Raw genomic sequence first — 7,852 nt, forward strand, 5'->3', positions numbered from 1 at the left:
GTGTTCCGGACGTTTGTATTTTAGTTATAATTTTATTTTGGGTAGTTCCATTTCATAACTTTGACGATAAAGAGGAAAACCCACCTCACCCCGTAGTGCCTCGTGTTTGGGGTGAGAGCGGTTTTCATACAAAGGTGATTTTGGAAGATTGTTGGATCGATTTTTTTTATTATGCGTATTACTATAGCTCCATTTTAAATTGGAATACATTATTTTTGTAGCAGTAGCCTTAAAATCCCTTCTCACCCCCCTCTCAAACCTTCTCTCCCCATTCATAACCCACCTCTCCCCGCGAAACCTACTCACCCCGTTTTACGGTACCGATCGGATTCAGACTGCATTACTGACGTTAAGAGCGCTATTACATTTCGGCGTTGAGCGAGTTTAGGTATTTTACGCGCTGCGGCAGGCCGTGCGAGCTCAGTATGCCGATCCCTTCTACCACACTCGCACTACAATGATGGATTAAACATTCTTGATTCTTCGCGAAGCATATTGAAATCAACCATAACAACACTAACTGTGCTTAACTTTTAAAGTCCTAAAACTGTTATTTAGTAAGTACGAAAATACTAAATGCAGTGCAAATGTACATAGGGGCTGTTCATAAATTACGTCATCTATTTTTGGCGATTTTTGACCACCCCACCCCTCAAATCATCCAAAAATCATGCTTCGGATGACTCTGTTTCCTCCTACGTCATACTACCATCATCCGATGTCCAGACCCCCCCCCCCACCCCTCCTTCGATTTGAAACGACGTAATTTATGAATAGCCCCATACTCGTACTTATGAAGGTATAAGTATTACTCGAAAGAAATTATAGGTACTCGCTTATTTACATGTTTCGTCATAGCATTTGGTACCTATAGGTTGTAAAGTTTGTATCAACGAGGGTTTAAAAATCGGGCAAGTGCGAGTCGGACTCGCGCACGAAGGGTTCCGTACCATATAAAAAAAAAACAAAAAAAAAGCAAAAAAAAAAAACGGTCACCCATCCAAGTACTGACCACTCCCGACGTTGCTTAACTTTGGTCAAAAATCACGTTTGTTGTATGGGAGCCCCATTTAAATCTTTATTTTATTCTGTTTTTAGTATTTGTTGTTATAGCGGCAACAGAAATACATCATCTGTGAAAATTTCAACTGTCTAGCTATCACGGTTTGTGAGATACAGCCTGGTGACAGACGGACGGACGGACGGACGGACGGACGGACGGACGGACGGACGGACAGCGAAGTCTTAGTAATAGGGTCCCGTTTTACCCTTTGGGTACGGAACCCTAAAAACGAACTAGTATTGAGGATCTGATGATAATGATAATGATTAAGGTGGTCACGGATACCAATCAACCATGTAGTAACATGATTAGGCTCGTTTGATTCGTCTCAACAAGATCTTTGACACTGAAGATACACAGGGTCTGATGATGGAGCTGGAAGGTGGCCACGGGTACCAGTCTATCATGTAACTAAACCACTTCGTGTTTGGGCTCGTTTGATTCGTCTCAACAAGATCTTTGACACTGAAGATACACAGGGTCTGATGATGGAGCTGGAAGGTGGCCACGGGTACCAGTCTATCGTGTAACTAAACAACTTCGTGTTTGGGCTCGTTTGATTCGTCTCAATAAGATCTTTGACACAAGACAGTACTCAGGGTCTGATGATGGAGCTGGAAGGTGGTCACCATTACCAATCAACCATGCAACTAAACCACATCGTGTTTAGGCTCGTTTGATTCGTCTCAACAAGATCTTTGACACTAGGTGATACTCAGAGTCTGATGATGGAGCTGGAAGGTGGTCACCGGTACCAATCAACCATGCAACTAAACCACTTCGTGTTTAGGCTCGTTTGATTCGTCTCAACAAGATCTTTGACACTAGGTGATAGTGATACACCAGACACGAAGCCCAAACACGATGCCCAAACACGAAGCCGAAACACGTAGCCCAAACACGAAGTGGTTCAGTTACGTGATAGACTGGTACCCGTCGCCACCTTCGAGCTCCATCATCAGACCCTGAGTACTAACTTTTGTCAAAGATCTTCTTGCGACGAATCGAACGAGCCCAAGCACGAAGTGGTTTAGTTGCATGGTTGATTGGTACCGGTGACCACCTTCCGGCTCCATCATCAGACCCTGAGTACTACCTTGTGTCAAAGATCTTGTTGCGACAAATCAAACGAGCCCAAACACGAAGTGGTTCAGTTACATGGTAGACTGGTACCCGTGGCCACCTTCGAGCTCCATCATCAGACCCTGAGTACTACCTTGTGTCAAAGATCTTGTTGAGATGAATAAACCGTGCCTAAACACGAAGTGATTTAGTTGCATGGTTGATTGGTACCGGTACTACCGGTGACCACATTCCGGCTCCATCATCAGACCTTGAGTACTATCTTGTGTCAAAGATCTTGTTGAGACGAATCAAACGAGCCCAAACACGAAGTGGTTTAGTTGCATGGTTGTTTGGTACTGGTGACCACCTTCCGGCTCCGTCATCAGACCCTGAGTACTATCTTGTGTCAAAGATCTTGTTGAGACGAATAAAACGAGCCCAAACACGAAGTGGTTTAGTTGCATGGTTGATTGGTACCGGTGACCACATTCCGGCTCCATCATCAGACCTTAAGTACTATCTTGTGTCAAAGATCTTGTTGAGACGAATCAAACGAGCCCAAACACGAAGTGGTTTAGTTGCATGGTTGATTGGTACCGGTGACCACCTTCCGGCTCCATCATCAGACCCTGAGTACTATCTTGTGTCAAAGATCTTGTTGAGACGAATAAAACGAGCCTAAACACGAAGTGGTTTAGTTGCATGGTTGATTGGTACCGGTGACCACCTTCCGGCTCCATCTTCAGACCCTGAGTACTATCTTGTGTCAAAGATCTTGTTGAGACGAATCAAACGAGCCCAAACACGAAGTGGTTTAGTTGCATGGTTGATTGGTACCGGTGACCACCTTCCGGCTCCATCATCAGACCATGAGTACTATCTTGTGTCAAAGATCTTGTTGAGACGAATAAAACGAGCCTAAACACGAAGTGGTTTAGTTGCATGGTTGATTGGTACTGGTGACCACCTTCCGGCTCCATCATCAGACCCTGAGTACTATCTTAAGTCAAAGATCTCGTTGAGCCGAATCAAACGAGCCCAAACACGAAGTGGTTCAGTTGCATGGTTGATTGGTACCGGTGACCACCTTCCGGCTCCATCATCAGACCCTGAGTACTATATTGAGTCAAAATTAATACATATAGAATGTCAGGTCGTTTCAAATATTTTTAATCCTGTCCGGTAGTTTATTAAACTGTACCATTATAAATTATAATACTATAAAAACAGTGCTAGGATCAAAGTCTCTCGTTGCGGTTTACACGCACACAGTATAGCGTTTTACACGACGCCCGCCGCACACAACGATAAAAAATCTCGTTGTCGCCATTGAAAATGTGCGGAGCCGACCGACACACGTCCTGCCTCTACAAGCTCTGCCGCGGCACTGAGCTGGCGCAGCGCGCGTCATCGGTAATATAGAGTAGTTTTCAAAAAATTGCCAAAAAATTATAGTAGAATTTCATAAACACTATTGTATACCAACAGTATAAGCAAACGTTGCAGATTGCTTGAGTATGAAAATGACTTCGATATTAAGTAGATTTTCGTAGGAATTGACACTTGTTTCGGAGAGAAAATTGAGTTCGTTTTACTTTGATTTTCTCTTTCTCAAAGGTGTGTAGGAAAAATATCGTTTGATATGCCTAAAGTACAGGGTATTAGTAATACAAAATAGCCAGGTTTAGCAGAGTAAACTTCTCAACATTTCCAAATAAGAGCTTGCCATTCAGTGCTTCACGGGGTTTTTCGGAAACGACCATCAGAAAAAAAATCATTACTAATTTAATAAGTCCTTTTTCTAATATTTACAACGATATTTAAAAAGATAAGAAGACGCTTTTACTGGAACAAGTACTCATTGTTTCTAATAATGAGCACAAAGTCCTAAATTTCGTCGACTAGTATCATCAATTTTGCGTTATTTCGACTTTTCTTGTAAGAGCGCTCTTAATTGTGTTGGTTAACTTTAAACTCGGGTTAACTTTTAACTTTAAAATCCATTCTACCCTTTCAGCAAATATCTACCCTATTACCTTTTCTTAATACCAACATCGCAATTCTGACACATGGATTTACCCGAGTTTGAAGTTAAAATACAAAAAATACAAATACAAATGCGTTTATTTCATTACTTTTTACATAAGTTCTTAGGTATAGTATAAGGGTTAGGTAGGTAATTAGTCCATCTTAGGTATAAGGAGTAAGTAGGTAAGTATTAATCTAAACATTGTGTAACAAATTGTGTAAGTAATGAAAAAGGTGCGGGTACAGCTTGCTGAATTTAAACCCGCCCTCGGTCAGCTAATTGGAATGGTATTAAGATTACATAATATTTAAATTATGAAATTCACATAAAAAACAAAACATTAGTATTTGACAATAGTTTCCTTACGGGGTACTTAATACAGAAACAGCTACTGAATTTACCCTTAGGTACCTTTACCAAGATAAAGTATAAAAGCGTTCATTAATATTTTTTTTCCAAAACCTTTCGTGGCCCACTAATCCCTTTACTCGCTACCATCTTATACAAATATACAGCATAATCTCCATAATGAATTATTAATTTGCATTATAATCGAGTGCACCGACTTCTGGCCGAAGGGTGTTGTGTTTCGGAGGTTCCGGGGCAAACTGCCGAATCCGACACAAGAGCAGACGATTCAACGGAGCCACGCCGTTTTGTCGCCTAAATAGTGTTTAGTTTTTTTAAGTTTATAAAAATGCATATTTATGTTAGTCTGTAAGGTATTTGTCAAACGAAAGGGTTCTAGAAATTGCACAGCTGCCTAGCTTAACAGCGTTTCTCAAGCAGAGACGTTTGCGTTGGCTAGGGCATGTGCACAGGATGGAACCCTCTCGACTACCTCGTCGTGTTCTTCTTGGTGTGGTTGCGAATGCAAAACGTAACGTTGGGAGGCCATTGCTTCGATTTAAAGATTGCGCAAAGAGGGACATGATTGCCTTCCATATCGACCACCGAGACTGGGAGAGGCTCGCAGAGCAGCGGACGGAATGGCGCAAACGTGTTGTGGAGGGTCGCAAGTTTTGTGATGAGACCTGGTTCGCCACACTCGCTGACAAGAGGCAAAGACGACGACAAGGTGTCTCAGTACCGGTTTCCGCAAACTTCTCTTGTCAGACCTGTGGTAGACCATGTCGGTCTCGCATCGGTCTATTCAGCCACCAAAAACGGCGTTTCTCCGGTGTTACACCATAAATCGTCTGCTATAGACGAAAAGGCCTATGATGATGAAGATATTTGTAATATGGGCCTTGTTGCCTGGTTTAAAATGTTAAACAAATAATTAACATAATCTTCCCTTTCCAGGCGGCTTAGCACGGTCGCGTTTTTATCCCTTGTCACCATGCCTGTCACGTTCTAACAAGTATGTAAGTGCGAAAGGGACGCGCATAGTGATAGTCGATAAAAATGGAACCGTGCTGAGCCCGCTGGTATTAGTTTTAATTGATAGCTAAGGTTTCTAAAAAACTTTAGTGGTTAGGCGAGGTTTCTAAAAAACCTTGAGACTCGCCAGCTCCCCCGCAATCCTGACGAATCCTGACTGAAGAAGTCCTGTGTTCTGCAGTGGCATATTTTGTCTGATATGATGATGATGATAACAAAGTCTCATGTAATGAAGTGAAATAAATTCGAATCAGTGTGAACCATAAAAGTTGCAATAACAATATCACAGGTTTTATAGCCTGTGATACGAGAACCAATCTGTACATGCGATAATACACTTTTGTGTTTTTTATAGGAAATACATGTCTAATTCAAATTCGAGAAATATAGGCATGGAAGGGCATCGCCCCCTCCCCTTGGCCATCGGAAATTAATTGTTATTATGTATAGGTACTTTAGTTATTAGCTCAAGTGTATTGCAATACCCTCACAGGGTTTTGTTGAAACATGTAATGATTTACACATAAGACCTTTTGTACACACACTAAGCAAGGAATAAATGAAATGAAGGAAATATCAACTGCCGCCTCCCCCTAGCCAGGTGACGACGCCCACGGGCTGGATAAGTAAATGGTAAGGCTTGCGGCTTCCAAACCGGAGGCCAGTGGGTATCACCTATGGTCATAATTTTGACTAACAGGCGTATCCGAATTTTACTAACAGATCTGGACCGGTTAGGGATTTGATCTAATTCATGACCTTTTATTAAAATCCGCTTGTACGACTTTTTGGCGAAGGAAAATATCGTTAGGAAACCTGTATAATTAACTTAAAGTTGTATGTGTGTGTGTGATATGTATTTAATTACACAAACGGGTCTACCGCGATATAATTTCATTGTTTTCGCCTTAAATTGCGACGTTTCAGCTGAGTTGCACCAGCTGTCGTCCACCCGAGTTGTGGTCTTTCCATGTCCACAGCTGGTGCAACTCAGCTGAAAAGTCGGTTAGTCATTCTTTATTGCACCGATAATTATACATACCGCCAAATAATTATGCATAATTATTAAGGTAAAAAGAATGAAATTATATTGCGTTAAACCCGTTTGTGTAATTAAATATGTGTACACAACGCGAGAGTTTAAAGTGTTATAGTTGTATGTGAGGTTGTGTAACGGGATAACATGGGAACTGTAGCTCAAACTAAAACAATTTAGCAGGCCTGCCTGTGCCCTGCTGTGGGATATGATGATGATACCTAGTCCAAAAAATATTGATGATAAAGTAAAATATTAAATATTGATGATAAAGTGACATATTAAAATGAGCATATTCATTAAAAGGAACTTTATGTCATCTGTTTTTATACAGCGTGTATTTTTAATATTACCTCAAACCGTAACCAAACGTTGGATTTAGTACTATGAACCGATATTGCAAGGTAATTTTAAGTAAGTCTTAACCACTAAAGCTAATGAATTTTTGAAATTTTTTCGAACAGCAATGTATTGCGTACACTTATTTGACACATGGAAGAAAAGGGTCTAGTATTGTTTAGTTATTATTGTTACGTATTTCCTACATGAGACTACTTGGCAGCCAAAACCGAATCCTTATTGCGTTTAAAAAAAATATATGTTAATAATAACTAGCCAAATTAAAGGCAAAGAATTCTTATTAAAAACAATACATGACAATACTTACAATTTTATTACTTGCAACCATCTTGCAACGAACAATTCATATAAAGTTTCATCTCATACTACAATTTTTTTTTAATTCTTGTTCAATTGCTATGAAACCAATGATTCTACTATTAAATTACTAAGCACTGTAAGGAAAGTCAATGACATACCTACCACAGAAATAGCTACCTACTTGAATAAAAAGTTTGTTCAAGGAGTATTCACTTCATTCAAAATAAATTTTAAGGTATTAATACAAACTGCCAACCTAATGATAACTAATTTCAGCAAACTCAAGCAGACTCCGCATTACTGTTTATTGTCTCGTAAATCGGTGTCGATAACTTCCACACACAATGCCAAGACCATCAATATTAGTTCTCAGGAACTAGCCGAAATGATTTTAATTAGTGAAACTGGACGAAGTGGGCGGCGAGCCATAGCTTTACAGGAAGCGATTTCCAGATCATAGGGTACGTTTACTAACTTATACCAGGGGTGCGAAACTCCTGACTTCGGCCAAACTCGGCTCCGCTCGGCTCAGCATTGCTCCGAGCAATTATTAGGGTTGGCACCACTTGACTTCCTTTTGCGTGCACGACCACAGATAAGATAATCACTTGAATTT

This window comes from Cydia splendana, chromosome 20 (assembly GCF_910591565.1).
Source record: "Cydia splendana chromosome 20, ilCydSple1.2, whole genome shotgun sequence".
NCBI lineage: Eukaryota > Metazoa > Arthropoda > Insecta > Lepidoptera > Tortricidae > Cydia > Cydia splendana.